The following is an 18,308-nucleotide window of genomic DNA, read 5'->3' as shown; positions in this document are numbered from 1 at the left end:
CCAGTATTCCATGATTGTGCTGACAGGTTTGTCTACAGAATTGCATTTTTAAAAAATTGCTTGTTTACCCTTCTTGACACAATAACATGGGTACAGCACCTGCCTGTGAGCTCCACTTGTACCTTTACTCCTTGGAAGACCTGACCTGTTAACTGCTGCACCGATTCAGTTAGACCTCTACTGAAATTGGTGGGAGCTTTGCACAAAGAAAGAGGGTGTGATAAAGTCCTTGTGGCATAAATATTTAAACTAGCAGCACTCAGTGGCTGCTGATACTTCCATTTTCAATGCCCAAAAACCAGCTGACATTTCTGTCCACTTTTAGGGGAAAGAGCAAAGAGCATCCTGTTGACCCCCTTGTGCTAATCCATGAGCAGTCTCCTCTGTGAAAAGGCACAGATATGGGCTTTCTGGACCATTTCACTGTCAAATAAGAGAGTGCAGTGAAAGCCCTCACACAGACCAGACTGAAGCATGTTTGATGATTAAAGAGACAGAAGAAAGGGAAGAAGAAAAGGATCAGAAGGTAAAATATACCTGTATGCCCTTTACACTGATGCAGGGAAAACCATTTATTGTTACAGGCTGTAATGCCAGTTACGCGACTGATGATTGATAGTCACACAGTTAAAAAAAGAGGTAAACTCAGAAGAACTAGTGAAGTAATGGCAATTTGTTAGAGGGCAAACTGTTCACCGAAGGGCCAGTCCAAACCTAAAAGTCGGTGAAAAGCCTTCAGCTGGCTCAAAGGACTCTGAGCCGTACAATGTTTTTGGACCACATGTACAACTCCTGTGACCATCAGTAAGAGCTGTATGCATAGATGCAGGACATGAGATCTGTGTATCTCCCTAATCCAATCTGCTTAGCTCATCAACAGCATAAAAAGTTTTACTGCCATCAGCACTGCAGATGCAACAGTGTGGCAGAAAGAAAGGCTATAGCCTGCTTTGCAGGGTGCATTGTGAGCAAAAATTTCAAGCTAAGTTCTGACTGCAAGGTCTTTGCTGTCAGTAACTGCATACTATGGAGCAAGTGTAGCTCCAGCTCCTGAAAACAAAGTCAAGTACACAGGCAGAAAAGTTTTACTGTGACCCACTAAGACACACATGCTCACTGTGGGTGTCAAGAGGAAGGTGTCAGGTAGTCTTCCTGCATGCCAAAAAAAAAGATTCACCACTAGAGCAAAGCAAGCACGCAGCTGTTTGGCCCCAGTCCTGCTTAGGGTTTTGCCTAGGCAACTAAACAACTGGCAGCAAACAACTACCAGAGCAGCCCGGAGGGTGCTGACTCAGCACGTAAGTATCCACCACTCTGACTCATGGGCCTTGCTTTCCTAAATAAATGGAAAAAGGCTGATAGCCACTTCCCACCACTTTGAACTATCCCTTGCCAGGGTTTTGTTTCAGGATCTGAATTTGAACCAGCATCAACCCTAGGCTGAGTCTAACTGCATGCATAAAGAAAATTTTAATCAGCATACTTGCAGCTGTTGGTGGTGGGTGATCTTTCCTGCCCTCCTTTTGATCAAAAATGCCTCTTTTCCCCTTCCTCTCACTCCACCAAGTCATTTGCGGGAGTCTGAAGTGCACACTAATTCAAATAAGGAACTCCCTCTAACTGCATGTTGAGAACTGATAATCAATGTCATCTTTAATTTTTCTTACATGGTTATCCCCTTTAATGGAGTGTGCTGCAGTAACTGAGAATAAATCTGCTTTGGGTTAAGCTAGAGATTGTTATTTATTTTTCCTTCAGATCAGAGATTAATATTGCTGTATGACCATTGGCACTAACCTCTTTTTCCATAGCAACACTAAAGAGAACATAAACTATGAGTCATAATTTCTCTCTGGAGGACTTTTTTGTAATTATGATCATTCCACAGTTCCTAAAATACGTTAGCTGATATATAGCTCTGGTATAACAGCTTTGATTTTCCTTCGTTTGAACACGCAGGCAGAAAGAAGAGACTTCTATTATTTTCTCCTTCCCAGGCTGAGCTAAACACTACACAAAGTACCATGCATTAGTTATTCATTATAACCATGTGGCCCCTAAAAACTCCACAGCGATGTTTTCCTTATAAAGGTGGAACAGGTTTCCTCACTTTCAGTAACCTTACATGATACTGACCTTCTAAAAGAAAACTCATGTCCATCCGAACATGGTTAGTAAACTGAGGTCTGACAGCTGGAATTGATCCAAACTGGAAACTGTACTATACTCAGTGGCAGCAAGGTTGCACACCAGCATTGCTCCTCTGCAAGTCAACAGCTTTAGACTCTCCAACGTTTCCTCTCCCACAGAACATAGCTGCAATATACAGCTCAAATTCAGCAATAATCATGATTCTCTTTACTCCCTTCAGTGAAAACCTGGCCTTGTAACAACTTGACCATACAGCTCCTTGGAATGTCTCAACAGATGATCATACCAGGTCATCACAAGAGATTTTAAGACTTTGTGTGTGGGTGGTAGTCTCCTATGTTTCCCTTACAACACAGTCTGCTGCATGCTGGTGTGAGGCTCTCGGAAAACCTATAGTGCCTGTTGCAGAAGAATTAGGAAAACAATTAGCAAACCCAAGGACACACACATTCACTAAACTGTCATAATCCAAAATGGAGAAACAGAACAAGCTTGTATCTCTCAGTGTGATCCCCAACAGCTAAACCAAACCCAGACTGCACCAACACAATGGGTATGTGGTTTGCTCTTGCCTTGCCAGTATGAAGCAGCGCACACAGGCTCAGGCTTGTGCAGGCAGGTGAGGAAAGACCAAAACACCAACTAACATAGTTATCAATCACTCTACAGACTTGTGTGCTCCTCCCTGAAGGTTTGCAGAAAAAACCCCAAACCTTCAAATTCCTGAACACACGGAGCAGAAGGTCACTGTAACGCCCTATGCCATTAACTCCAGTGAGGAGAGTCTGGCTCTGTCTTCTTTCCTCCCTCCCATCAGGCTTAAGCTGTGTAGAAGCATGGGTGATGTGAACTGTGCTAGATACTGAAAATGTGCAAGACAGTGTTAGGAACAAATAGGACACAGGGGATGTCTATACTGCACGCCATGTACACATACCTCATTTAGATCAAGTACCAGGCACAGCCTAACTACAGAAACACAACGCTCCATTCAAGCAAATTTATCTTATTTCTCAGCTACTTAGCTCCTGATGTCCTACACTATTCATTTAAAGCAAGCTTCAGCATCTTTTCAGTACACTGCCAACTACAGTTATATATGCCTTTATATTACTTGTTCCTTCTGACATGCCTGTAGGCAAATGAGCCCCATGAGGGTGACAACATGAGCTGCATTAACCAGCCGCCCGGTCCCTGAATCATTACAACTCAACACAGCACTGTGAGAGACATGGAAAAAGGGACAGTGAGAACATCTGACGAGCAGTAAAGAAATTATGAACACACAGAAGTTGTCTGCATTTGCAGAGTGAGTTGTGACTTCCACACTACCACAGTGGAAGCTAAATGCACTATGTGACTTCTTTTAAATAACCTTCATTTTCCTACAAGGTTTACCATTTTACTGTTGATGATTGCTGGAGATTGAAAGTCAGTAAGCAGGTTATGACTGAAAATATTAAGAAGTGATACGTCATGTAAGACCTGTGTAAGTAGGTCCTACATAAATTTGAAAAGCGGCGGGGGTGGGGGGGTGTTGCATGTCCGGTCGTAAGGTCTTTAGAAGAATGACTGCGTCCTCTGCATGCCGCCGCACACCTCTTCAAATGAAAGGCAAGCCTGCAGTACTGGAAGTATGCATTTCTGGGTTAGGTTTAACAGCATGGAAATCTCAATTAAAACAAGATCATGTTATGCAGTAGCTCTAAAACACTATGTATGACATATATATATGAGATAGATATATATATATGGCATCTAGTTTCAAATAAGGTGAGAACCCAGAAAAGTTTTCATGGATTTTGGAGTGGCTGTAAATTGCTGTGCTAAAAAGGAAACAGACTGACAGGATCCTATAAATCCAATCCAAAAATCCCAATCCATCAGATATTTATTTTTTTTTAATCAGTTCCCATTACTTCTTAATGATACAAAAGCTGACATCCAGCTGGGAGTGGAGGGAGGCATTAAGACAGGCAGAAGTGTGGGGGATGTGCATGAGTGGGGAAACGTGTGAGGGAAGGAATCAGTGGGAAGGGTGGGGAACCGGAGGAAGGAGCTGAAAGGCTACTTAGAAAGAAGCACCGGCAGAGCGCCCAGAACCTCAAAGCAAAGGATGGGACAGAACCAAGAGGGACCATCAAAACAGGGAAAACAAAGAAAAACAAGAGTCAGTAAGGTCTAGGGTTCAAAAGGATGGAAATGAGAGTAAGGAATCAGAAAAGACTGTGGGATAGCTGCCGTGTAAAAGACAGCAACAGTGAAGAAAGAGCACAATATTTATTTTTTCATCTCCCTACCTGCCAATCTGTATTGCAGAGGCTGTGCCCAGCATTTAGGTCTAGAAGTGATTTTTACTGTGCAATGTTGTCAAGGCTTTTTGTTTTGCTTGGATTTTTTTGTTTGTTTTGAGGGAGAAAAGTTAGTCAGGAATAGGCAAAAGCAACATCTTATTCATACATATCAAAATAGCTCAGCCTGAGCCTGCAGAAGCCTGTAGTGGGAACAGCCCTTTCCCAGGTCTGCAGCGCAAACTCGCACACCACCATACATTTGTCATGCCTACTTGCTTTCAAAAAGGCTTGGGGGGAGGAAGGTTAGGGGGAAAGAGGATAGATGCTTCTAACAGCAGGGTGGGGTCTCCTCTTGTCCAGACATTTAGCTAAACCCCCACTCACTACAGACCTCCTGCACACAAAGGACAGGCAGGATCTGCTAGAAGCCCTGAGGAATGCACCTCCAACAGCTGGATTTCACTGCCAGATGACTGAATCCTAACGGTTTGCTGGAACAGAGCCAGTGGGATTTCTTTGCTATTGCAAACAGATTTTTGGGAAAGCAAACCCAGCTCTCCTCCTCCACCGGGCCTTACCGTCTTGCTTTGCCAAGAAGTCTGCTATATTAAGATATGAGGCAGCCATGCTGGCTGGGCCATTTCTCCTTCATGCTTGGCCTCCCGTGGGAGTTGCTCCATTCTCACATATCTGCTGAGAAACAGCTTGTTCTTTCTGGTTTTCCTCAGTTTCTTTTTTTAGTGGTGCCTTTCTGCCACTTTGCACAGCAGAGGCCGGGTTCTGCTCCAATGCCAGCACGGACCTGCCTGAGTCCCCTTCTCACCATGCACCCCATCAGGAGCAGCTTTCTCCTGCTCCACTCCTAACATCTCCTAGGTTGTTTCTTGACATTTTCTTGTACTTCTCCAAAAGCTCTCCAGTTCACTATATAACTCACTCATAAAATGAAAGGCTCTACAGTGAATTCTTGTTAATGGCTCACAGGATGCAGGTTAACGGATACAGGGGTTTTCATACCTGCCATACTTGGATCATTTTCTATGCAGAAGAGGGCAACATAGGGACAAAGTGAAGAGCTCTGGAGCCAATGGAAGGAAAATCTAGATTAGGACTCTTCAAAAGGGAAATGTCTCCTCGCCTACTTGTTTGCTGCTGTCAAATTTCAGTGCCTGAAAATAAAGTCTCCTTCTACAGAAGAGAAGAAGGGGGAGATGTACTGAGAGATAAAAATGACAGTGGAAACTCAGGAGTTGTATGGCTTCTTTGTCATACAATTCCAGTGACACATATGTATCTCATACATGCATACATATATACATGCATCTATATATACATGTGACACATACGTATCTTCATATGCACACCTGTATATCCATCCTTACTATTTAGTACAAGGATTAATGTGCTAAACCCTAAAAAAAAAATTTGGCATCCAAATCTCATTAATTCTGAGGATACCTGCACACCTGTAACTCATTCTATAAACTAATAAAGACAAAGTTCCTCAAAAGTTTTCCTCCTGACGTTTCTTACAGCGCCTATGCTATCACAGTATTCAGCATCCATCCTGAAAAACTAAACAAATTCAGGCACTCCCCTTTCACACAATGTGACAGTAGTCAAAAATCCATGCCAGCAGTGGGAGACTAACAAAATCTAATTGTGTTTAGAGAAAATCACGGACAAGAGAACTTGAATTGGTAGGTCTTGATCATATATGAGAGTTACTCAAGCTGCGGTTCTAATACGAGCAATTTCATATTACAGTGAGTGTTTCACTTTATAAGGATTTCACAAAATCACTTCGTTAAGTCTTTCACACACAGTTTTGCGCAATATTTTTCAGGCAGAGGCAATGTTCACACTGAGACAGATGTAAGCTCGCTCTGCCCATGCTTCAAGCCAACTGGAAGACATGTTAAATGTCAGATGTTGCCCCAAGCTAATATGCCACATCTCTTATTAGCTCAAACAGGGCACTGCACTAACTGCATCCATATGACGCCTGGTCAGCTCAAAACGCAGACAGGATGAGATCATCTCTGCCTGTATGATACTGTTAGGCAACACATCCAGAGAGTTTTGCCTGCATGAATAATGCAGTTGCAGAGGGTATTACTCTACTACCCCAAGTAATAGAACAAAATAGATCTTCAGCCTATAATTTAAAAAACAAAAAAAAACCCCAAACAACAACAACAAAAAACCAGAAATGTGGTAAATGTTTTACCTGTAGTAAGTACTGAAGTTGGAGAAAAATTATCTACACAGAACTCATCTGATTTGCTTGTTACAACAGAAAGCGTGGCAAAAATTCCTCTTTGATGCCAACCTGCTGGAGCAATCTGAAGGAGTGTTTTGGCTCTATAAATCTTAATCATCACACTACAATACAGAGCTTAGTGTCTGCGCTCATTTTCTTTGTACAAGGCTCCCATATGAGAGTAAAGAAGGGATCAGCTAAACTCTGCAGTGGTTTTCTTCTGGTCTAAATCCTCTGGGGGAAGCGGCATGAAATATTGCCTGGGGACTCAGCAGTAAGGCATGTGCTTGCCCCTCCATGATACCGGGGCCCATCCACCAGGGACCTGGGCAAAGATCAGCCAGACCTGTCACCAGCAGCAGTTCTGCCATGGCTCTGCCATCCAGATGACCACAGGGACTTGAGGTGGAAGAAGCGGCAAGATGCTTTCCTGACATTCCCGAGATCCACAGAATTCAAGAAGCTTACACAGAATAATTACTCTGTGTAGGTAAGGACAAGGCTTTAGCCTACTTCCATATCCCCACTGCGATGGAATCATAGAATCATTTAGGTTGGTAAAGACCTTTAAGATCACTGAGTCCAACTGTCAACCTAGTGCTGCCAAGTCCACCACTAAACCATGTCCCTAAGCGCCACATCTACACGTCTTTTGAACACCTCCAGGGGTGGTGACTCAACCACTTCCCTGGGCAGCCTATTCTAATACTTGACAAACCTTTCAGTGAAGAAATTTTTCTCCACATCCAATCTAAGCCTCCCCTAGAGCAACTTGAAGCCATGTCCTCTTGTCCTATCTCTTGTTACTTGGGAGAAGAGACTGACACCCACCTCACTAGAACCTCCTTTCAGCTAGTTGTGGAGGGCGATAAGGTCTCCATTCAGCCTCCTTTTCTCCAGGCTAAACAACCCCAGTTCCCTCAGCCGCTCCTCATAAGACTTGTTCTCTAAACCCTTCGTCAGCTTTGTTGCCCTTCTCTGGACATGCTCCAGCACCTCAATGTCTGTCTTGTAGCGAGAGGCCCAAAACCAAACACAGTATTCAAGGTGCAGCCTCACCAGTGCCAAGTACAGGGGGATAATCATGTCCCTGGTCCTGCTGGCCACACTATTTCTGATACAAGCCAGGATGCTACTGGCCTTCTTGGCCACACTTGGAGACATTTTATTCTTTAAGATTATACATTATTCAGTGAGTTCTGCCACCTTTCTCCAAATATTATTTTCACTCAACAATGCAGCTGGCCAAATACTGCAAAAAAGCATTAGCTGAAAAAATTATTTGTCAGGAAATACAGTTTCCTCTTCTCCACCTAATGCATTCCAGCAAGTTCCAGCTACATTGCTTCCTCCCAGCATTTAACTTGACAAAGCATGTGGTGAGCCTGGCAAGAACCTGAAGACATCAAATGTTCATTATTATTCAGCATTAACAGTCGTTATTGTTCTTATATCATTAGTTAAAGCTTGCCCTCACTGAGAAATGGTTCTTTCTTCCTGACTACCAGAAATTTCTTTTGCACAATAATCCTCTTTACATAGCATTGTGATATTTTCAGATTTTCCTGTTCAGCTTTTAATGCTACGTGAATACCGCCTGGTGAGGAAAAGCCCACTACATTTAATATATCTTACAGTTTCATTCTTAACTGGATTTAGTACAGTGGTCATTTGTGTTGTTCCTTTCCCAAGTTGCATTGCTGTGGCTGCAGCCTTCTCATCTTCTTGCTTGTTTTCCATCCTTATTTCACTGCCATTACAACCATGATTTGCATTATTGGATTGTTTTTCACCAGGTTTCTACTAACCCATGTTAAACTTTTCCACCTAACTTAACTGGTTTGGGGTTTTTTTGGCGGTGGTGGTGGGGGAAGAGGGGTCCTGACATCCATCAGCAGTGGCACCCTAGAATTATTTGTTGCACCATCCATTTATTTACATTTATCCTGACCATATAGTAAGAGTCCTTACGTTGCTGCTAGCCTTCAAATCTGACTGAGTTTGTACATAAGGTACTCAAAAGTGCTTTTTCCAGAAACAAAATCATCAGTGGTTAAACTGAGTGAGAGGTAAGTATGTGGAGCTTAATTCTATTCTTGCATATGTGTATGCAGTTTTGGAATGGAGGCACTGAAGCCAATGGAGCATTGTAAGCTCTGTCTATGCTGTGTAGCAGAAAAGATGATCGCAGACCAGACTCCCTTGCACAGCTAGGTTGGGATTGCAGAATTCTTGTTTGTAGGAATACAGAAGCCCTATTTGAGCATCTTCAAAAGACAATCTTTACTACCTTCAGGACTAAAAGCCTGACCTGAGAGCCAATTGATGGATTCAAATCAACTCCAGCATGCTTTGCATTTGATTAAAACCAAGATCCCCCTCTTTGCTATAACTTCCCCAAATACTTTCACTACGTAAACTAGCTTTTAAGAGAACTTTCTCTGAACACAGACTGAATACACATCTGCAAGACATTTCTTTAGATTCAAGGTAAAGTACCCAGATACTGTTCTGAGGAGTGTGATACACAAGATCTTAATTCTCACTCAAACAGTTCCTGTTTATCTTCATGGAGGACTAACTCAAATATTAGCTTTTGGCTTTGATAAGGGACACATTAAACAAACACTGATGCCTGTATCATAAAAAAGCTGGCTCTCAGCCAGATAAGTGGAGCACTGCCTACAAGTTAAGTATTACTATATTCAGGCTTTGCTTGCAGTGGTATTTTCTTCTACAGCCTGCATTTTTTTTTTTTCAGTAGTGCATAAGCATATCTAATAGAGTGGCTTACAGGGAGATTTCAATCACCCTTTAGCACATGACAAATGAGACATTTCTTATGCCAGCTCAGCTGCATGCAGTACTCCTCTCCCTCCCGAGAACTCCGTTAAGAACTTCAGGTCTGAGACACCATTTTGTTACTCCACTATCATGCAGTGATGAAAGAAACAACACTTTAATTGTTTTCTATCCACACGATAATGAATTACTCCTCTCTCTAAAACAGAGAGGCAGCAAAAGAAGGAACATGAATACTCATTTCCTTTTCCAGTCAACAATTAAAGCACTTGTCAAAAAATGTGACAATTGGTAAAAATCAATGTAAAATTTGGTAATAGCTTGACACTTTCAATATTGCAAAAAACTCTCACCTAATACTCTCAACTAATCAACCCTGCTAAAGCTGAATGGTTTCTTGAAATTAATGGTGCTTCCTGTGGACTACACTGCTTCTCAGCATGAATTAGACAAGCAAAAAATCCCAGTGCTTTACAAAGAAATTTTGAAGTAGATCTACAGTACTCCCCAAGGAGCTTCTTCTGACTTAAAGAAAAAAACAAAAGCAGCCAATAAAATAAAACAGAAAAAGAGGGGTAAGAAAAGGTCACACTTAACAGAAAACAATGAAAGTTTCCACAGGCATTTACCAACTTTCTTACCCTGCACCATGCAAAAGTTTAAACACACTGTTACTAGATCTTCCAACAGATAGCGAATATTTCACCCCTTGAAGATGACTTCCACATCTTCTCAAACCTGTGTTTTACCTCAATATTTTCTGAAACCACAGGCACAGGCTTAAAAATGCCAGAATTTGCCACTGAAATGTGCTGCCTAAATGCAGTAACGACTTCGGAGCTCAGCTTACAAGCTCCTCTTCCCAGGACTCAGACTTCCACTGCTCACATCCTGAAGTAAAATGCTGAAAGGAGCTAGATTGCTTACGTTGGCCATAAATACCAACAGCTCTGTCACTCATTTAGAAACTAATGTATTTTTTTCCATAAAACTTGAGAAAAATACCAGACTTCAGCCCATCCCTGAGGAACCGTTCCCCTTCATCCCGGTCCCACTCATAATCAATTCCCTGCACAAGGGGGCTCTGAACCACGACTGTGGCTCTCAGATACTACCACAATAAAAAGTAAATAGTGGAAACAACAACAGGTTTCCCCCCAAGAGGATTGCATCCAGGCACTTGCCTCACAGCGATAAGCGAGCATCCAAACAATCAGAGGCACAGACAGCATTGCTCTCAGAATAGTTCCTGTGTTCCCAAGTCTCATGAGAGATGAGGGAGATTTCCCTCTCAAGGGCCACTGCGATGCACGCATGCTTTCCTGAGCCCTGGCTCACCTCTGGCCCTTGTTGCTCAGCCTGCCCTGCTCTCCAAACAATTCAAACGAGAAAATGCCAGAATCAGAAACGGCACAGCTCACTTGTGCACTATTTGCCATAGATTTAATGTGCTTTCTAACCAGCCCCCAGGTTCAACAGCATTGGTTGTACCTGAGCACTACTATCTACTCAGGGAGCATTGCTGAAATGGGTCATTGCTGATGAGGGTCACCTCTCAGGGAAAAGCAGCACTCTATGTCAGAAAAACTATCACTAGCTTAGAGCCTAAAGTAGAGAGAAAGAAAGGGTGAGTACGGTCTTTTCCTCAGGCAGGCAAGTATCCATTAGAAAGCTATTTCCAAAGGTTTAGGATAGAGTGTGGTACCTGCCAGGTGAAATAAAGCCCAAAGCATCCTCAGCAGATCTTGTTCCACAAGCAGGTAAATAAGCTTCCCGCAGCTGAAGCAGCACGACACCCAGCTTTTGGCTCCATCTAGCAGATTCACCCAGGAAGCAAGATTTATTTTGCTTAAGGGTACAGAAGGTCTGTTCCCACAGGAGAGCTTCGCTTCCTGCTTTGGGAAAACTAAATAGGTTGATTATATCTGCTACAGCCTCATAAATCCACGTCAGCTGCTGCCTCAGGGAGAGCCATTGCTCCTCTGGGTGATTTTCTTCCCCACTTAGAGAAGATGAACAGCTGGTTACGTATATCACAGCTCTGGCAAAACACTTACTCGTAGCCTTATGCCACTGAAGGAGCAGGTTTATGTCATTGAGACCACAGGAAAGCAGGAGGGAAAGTAGAAGCAGCTTGCTTTCTTTTGCACCAGCTTTTTCAGATCAGAAGACAATATGGTAGTCGGAGTGGGCTTTGGTAGTTGGCTTCCCAAATGGAGCTAGAAGCAAACCAAAGAAGTCAAGTTTTAAACCTGCTTGTGAACATCAAAGTAATTATAATTTGCATGCACTTATATACCAAAAATCTGCATAAGCCTAGATAAAACCGATTCTACGCTGAAGATAGAGGGCTTCTGCAGAGAGGGAGAGACTGGGCCTCATGACAGATGCAGTTACACGAGGCTCCAGTGCCAGGGCCACATCACACAGCCAGCATTGCTGCTCAGGATGAACAGCACCAACAGCTGTTGTGCTGCAAACATTAGACTACCCACTGCATGGCACACCCTGTAACCCACCCCAGTTCAGCCGCAAGGGCAGCCTGTATACCGCCTGCGGGCAGGCAGCTGCAACCTGGGCAGTGCGGTAAGTCGTTGGCTGTGACCAGTCATTTGGATCCCACGTCACCCAGTGCAGCTTCTGACTCCAGGGTGTTGTCTCCAGGGTCAGCCTGAGCTTTAGGGAACCCAGGCTCAGCCCTCACATACAGACATATAGGCAAAAATATTAATCATCATGAGCAGGTTTAGTAAAACCAGGTCATTACTAAGCTCCAGTAACTACACGGCTCTGAAGTTTTCTCTGACAACACATACAGCTCCAGTGATACCAACAGAGATGTATCAGCTTATACCCATTGAAAAATCAAGTGCAAAATAAATTAGGCTAACACTGGCATTTAATAACTTGGTGCTTATAAGAATTTTTTAAGACATGCAGTTTGCAAGGAACATAAAGTTCCTTTATACTGGAGCAGAAGTATTATCACACGAGTTCTCAACAGTCTGTTTTTTCCTTGCATAGCTGGATGTGTCAAACAGACCACAACCAGCAGATAAGAAATGCCTGCAAAATCAAAGTGCAGATTAGAGAGGCAGCAACAGCAGCTGAGAGACCCATCTACCATCTACCACAGCTGTGAGACAGATCAAGGGAGCTGAGAAAAGCTAAGTGCAGTTTCAAACTTTACATGACATTCAATCTATTACATAAATAAATAGGGCATTACAAGGCTGTGAAAACACTGATTTTCTTTCCTGCTTGTTAGCCATGGACTCTGTGACATCAGTTGTGGCTAGCGCTGCCGCTCATGATGCTGAAAGGCATGAACATAGAGCAAAAATAAATTAGTCTCTTCCCTCAGCTTAGAGGGGAATTTTCATGTATCAGTGTTTGTGAGGATGTATACATCTGTTTTTCAGCAAACTGTCACAGCAATATTAAACCCTAGAACTATTAATATGGGAGCACTCTGTGATTCAAAGACACGCCTGATGCATAAATCTTTCCCTCCAATATATGCATTCCCTAGAACTAAAACAAGTACAACTACAGCAGAGTTTGCATATCCAGGAACAAATTTATGTCATGCAGCGTCAACGTAAGGAATGCAATAAACAATGCACGGACAAGGCCTGCAGTATTTTCCAATGCTTTAGAGTTACAAGTCAGCTCTGATCAGGGACACTGGCCAAACACTTTGTGTAAATGAAGCCATGCAATATGGAAGTGGTCCCTAGTAGAGAGACCCAAAAAAGGTCACAAGATCATGAATTTCCCCAACTCAGACAACACAGGGCTCTGATCAGGTAGCCCTTGCCCACATTGGTGAGCACCTGAAGTGGCAGGATCTCCCACCGGATGAAGATCAGCATTTACGGGTATTCTGTAGGCTTCAGGGAAGCAAACCCACTACATCTATGGTAAAACTAAAGCCAAGCATCTGCTCTCCAGGATCACGTGGGCAGATGAAAGCAGCACCAGCTACAGGAACTTAATTCCCTTTAATAAAGTAGTGCTTGTTAAACCAATTAATTTGTGTTTGCATGTGAGGGAAATTAGCTTATTAGGCAGCAGGTAGTTTGGTTTAATTTTCCTGAATTTCCAGGTGGGAACTCCAACCAGCATTTAACTAGCAATCCCTCTCAATTTGAGCTGGGTCTATGCAGCTGCATGCCAGCCGAATTCTGGCAGAGACTTATCACATCTATAACAATGAGAATATCAATGCCCTGTAACACCAACTAATATTGAAGAATCTTATAAGATAACAGCCATTGAGATTTCTTAGCCGCTCCCCAGAAGGCAGGCCACAGAGCCTAGCTATTTTATCTTAGCTTTGTTCTAGTTAGAGACAAGAGTACCCTAAATATACATGGCAGAAATCAGACTACACAATTTCTGATTTTAGTGTCAAAATGGATATGTAAATAAAAAAACTTAAAGACCACCTTCCTCTTCTTCACTATTGTAGTCCTTCGATCTACAATAATCCTACCATCTGAAATTCAGTTTCCAAAACACATCTTTCTTCTTGCTATGAGAATAGCAACTCAAGGTGAAAATATCAAGTGAATGCAACTGTGTTCCTGATGTCAAAACAGGAGCAGAATCTAAGAGTAAACAAATAAAATTTACACGTCATCTGTCCTTCCCTCAAAAGAGTGGTATGATGCAGAGGTCCGTAACGCTCCTTACAGCACAGCTCCTTTTTGTATGGCTTGAAACACTGCACTTTCAAGGACTGTATTTTTCCCCACTCACAATAAGCCAAATAAAATTGGTTGGAACGAAATTGCCAAATGTAACAAAAACCATTGTTGCAGCTTCAAACATCCACCCCATTTCCTGCTCCATCTCAATGTGGCTGAAGACACGTTTATGCTGCAATGATGAAACTACTACAATGCACACACAGTACAAGAGGTAAGAAAAACATCCAGGGTGTTATTAAGTGTCAGTAGAAAATCTTACAGCACTTAAAGTATCCAGTTATTTTTACCTGGGGTTCTGGTGATTAACAAGCTGTGAATGTCAGATCCATCTAACTCGCCCTGAAAGTACAGGAGAGGGAACCAAGGAACAGGTCCTTAGCACCACTTACTGAAACAATACAAAAGTAAGAATTATTATTATTGCTAGTTCCACTATTGTACTTCAGTTCAACTGAAAATCTGCCTTCCGATAGCAGAAAGGCGAGTCAAGTGCCTCAGGAAATGAAACAACTAGCATTACTTTCCAGCTTAGCTTATATTATACCTTGCAAGATGAAACTATTAGAAATCAACATTCTTTGTATTCCTCACATACACAGGTGCTTTTAATTCATAGCTCTGCCTTCTCCTCCCCTCCCCATGAAAGAGTCGGAGGGTTATGAATATCAGTTAAGATAAGAATATGGTGCAAAATGCTTGGCATGCCTCACTACGCACTATCAATGGGACCGCATGCCTGCACGGCAAAGCATCAGGCCAAAGCAGGAGACAGCGTCTGCTTCAGGAAAAAGCATGTAGTCAGGATTTACCTTTCAGTGGAAAATATTTAACCAGATGGGAATGTTATTTATACGTGATGCTTCCCATTAGTGGCTACTAACGTTCACGGTATGAAATCTCATCTTATTACAGCACTAGACTTACACCACGCTTTTAATAATTAGTAGAACTATTCTTTTTTTCCCTCCCCAGCCCGTACTTTCAAGAAGTCTATGCGCTTTCAAGTCACCTATGCAAGAACCACTGAACTATTGTGGTCTGGTGACCTGCTTAGCACGAAGCAAGGCAGCAGCCAGCAGATAAGCAAGGGAAGAGGGGCAGTCGCCGGGACTGGAATTTGTCACTGCGTTATGATTCACCACTAATTTATGTGGGATGCTGCGTAGCACAGGCAAAATCCAAGGACGCACTGAAGTTCACCCTCTGCAGCTTCTTTTCTGCTTATAGGTGGGGCTCAGTTCACAGGATTTCCCCTTCCTCTACACCACCAGAGATCTTCAAGGTCGCTTACCCGACAGGGACCACGGACTGCAAACGCTCTGAGAAAACCCAAGTTTCGCCCCAGCTAAGGGGCAGGTCGGTGCTGTGCCCTCAGGACAGCTCAGGCTGCTAACGCCTCAGGACGCCAATTTTTTGGACCAGCAAAATGTAGCATGAGTCAGTATCTGTTTGTGTAAAGGCTGCACTTCCCTTCCACAGATCTTGCGCGTAAAATTGCAGTACGTCCGGTACGTGCATCTTTTCTAAGGATAACATTCATTGCACGTCCAGCAGCACGAAGCCCCGGTGCAGCCATTTTGCAGGGAAACAGCACCCCGCTCCCGCCGCTGGAGAAGCCCGGCCTGACCCCCACGAGCTCGCCCCTCGCCCAGCTCCACGACGGCCAGCGCTGCGGCCTCTCCTCCTCCTCCTCCTCCTCCTCCCGAGCCCGTGCACCCCGGGAGAAACGCAGCTCCCTCCCTCCGCCACAGCCTCCCCGTGCTGCGGCATCAAGGCCATCCACGGCGGACGGGCCACGCGTGTGCCCGGGCTGCTTTTCCACAGACGAAACAGGGGTCTGACAGCCCGGTGGGCCGAAGCCTCCACCCTCCACACCACCCACCAGGGGCCTGGCCGACGGAGAGCCCCGACGCACCGCACCGGGCACAGCCCGGACACGGGCCGGGGCGGCGGCGGGTCCCTTCACGCTGAGGCGGCGGACACCCCGCGGCCGCACCCCACCCGCCGGCCCCGGGGGCAGCGCCCGCCGCCGACGGCACTGCGGCGCCCCCTGGCGCCTCGCCGGCAGCCTGCACCAGGCGCGGTGGGGGGGGGGGGGGGGGGCGCCCGCCCGTCCTCTCAGGGTCGGCTGCAAACGGGCGGCGTCCAGCCTACGGCTCCTCCCGGAGGCCTCCCTCTGGCCGTGAGGGTGCCGTAACGCCTCTCCCGGCAGCGGCGAGGCTTTCCTCCAGCCTCCTCCGGCGGCCCCAGGGAGGGCCCCGCAGCAGTGGGAGCCCAAACACGGCCCCCCCCGCGCCGCCGCCCAGCGACGGGCTGCCCCCAGAGCGGGGCCGGGGCGGGTAAGCTGGCTGCCTTCGGCTCCAGATCGTTCCCCTCGGACCTCTCTGCAGACGGCAGGCCGGCAGGGGCAAAGGCCCGTCTTACCACGGGGGGCACTGGTGACAAAACGGGCTAAAACCCACCAGCGCTTTGGCAGCAGTTCTCCGGCGACTTCCGTGTCCCCCTCATTAACTCTCCTTTTAATACAGCCCTGCTGAGGCAGTGACTTTCAGAGTTGGTGCACTTTCTGGCCGCGTTCCAAGTCCTGGTTGAAAGCAATTAAAACCGCTAGCGTGGTGCTGAGCTCCCAAGGTCCCGGGCTTTGTTTAGTAGGTCGAGGCTGGCAGGGTAACGCGAGAGCGTGTCCAGTCAGCACGTTCGTGCCTTGGGCTTATGTAAAGGCAGCCTGGTCGGGACGCGGTACAGGATTACATCCAAGGAACCTTGGAGAGAAACCTACACGCTGGCTAACGTGAGAATGTATTCTTCTGTCTTAGCCTTGGTCATCCAAATCCCATAGGACTCAAAGGAAAAGAAATGCGGAAAGGAAAATCCCTTGTGCCCATTCCTTCCACCTTGGTCTGTCCATCAAGTTTGGCCCTGGCTTAGTGGGATCAGATAGTAGGACAGGACAAAATTTGCATGACCATCCCTGATCATCTTGTGCTTCCCTTCTTACTAAAAAAAAGGAGCGATGATACATATTTTGCCTTCAGCAAGGCTTTCTTTGCAGATACAATCATAAAAAAAAAAGGAGGAGGAAACATGACCTAGAGTGCAGAAGACACTCTGTCCTCAGAGAGCAGTATCAGTAGTTCACTGTCAAATTGAAAGGATATTTTCCATGATGATCTGTCTTGGGTGACTTGAGCACTTTCATAAATAATTTGGATGATGGAAAAGAACATGCTTACTAATTCTGCAGATGACAAAAGCTTTAAGGAAGTTTGAAGACAGAGCTAGAATGAACACGATCTTGGCAAATCAGAAGAACAAACTGTAAGTCTTAAAAATGTAACCCAGTTTGTAATCTAGTGAAGAAAAATGCAGTGGCCTACACTTAGTCAGGATAAGCACCTTTATGAAACAGGGAAGGGCAAGGCAGTGGCATGGGAATGTTTCTGGGATGTTTGTAAGGAATCGTAAAATTAATACAAGTCAAAGTTATGCTGCTGCAAAAAGACTTATGTCATAAAATGCAGTATCTATAAGAAATCCCCATGGAGTAACGATAACAGCAAACCGAGCAGTCCTTAGACCTTGGCTGAAATACTGCATTTAGAAAGCTACGGGCCAAATGGAGAGAGCCAAGAGCATCAAAGGAACAAAAAATGCAACATGAAGCATTTGTTACAATACTTTCAACCTTCCTGCACAAAGAGGAGAAGAATGAAGGAAAACATGACTAGCTGCCAGATACAAGGAGGACTTTCCAAAACTAAGAAGAAATCACCTTGGTATTATCTCCCTAAGAGAAGGGGGAAAAGTAATGACCTAAGATGTCAGCAAAGAGAGATAGACTGAACATCAGAAGGGGTGAGGGGATGCTTTTTAACAGTAGCCACCACAAAGCACTAGCGAGATTGCTCAGGGAGGCTGAGGAATCTCCATCATCAGATGCTGGTAAGAGCAGGTTGGACAAATCCCTGCCAGGAATGACATACCTGTGGCTGGAGGAAGTGGTGGGACTACACCTTCCACAGCACTGAGCCTCCAGTTCTGTTCACTGCCAAGGGTGGGAGCCAGGACGCTGCCCATCCCCAA

The 18,308-nt window shown here is 44.8% G+C and overlaps 1 long non-coding RNA gene across 1 annotated transcript; it reads right to left on the bottom strand.

Moving 5' to 3' along the window:
* Positions 1 to 11,600: 11,600 nt before the first annotated feature.
* On the bottom strand, positions 11,601 to 16,098 carry LOC126035787 (uncharacterized). The gene is made up of 3 exons (XR_007505039.1): positions 16,009 to 16,098; positions 15,517 to 15,823; positions 11,601 to 11,729 (listed from the first exon to the last, which is right to left on the bottom strand). It is a non-coding gene; the product is annotated as an uncharacterized LOC126035787 (long non-coding RNA).
* Positions 16,099 to 18,308: the final 2,210 nt, after the last annotated feature.

This window comes from Accipiter gentilis, chromosome 1 (genome assembly GCF_929443795.1).
Source record: "Accipiter gentilis chromosome 1, bAccGen1.1, whole genome shotgun sequence".
NCBI lineage: Eukaryota > Metazoa > Chordata > Aves > Accipitriformes > Accipitridae > Astur > Astur gentilis.
Note: the sequence above shows the minus strand (reverse complement) of the source record. Positions and strands in the feature narration are given on the sequence as shown.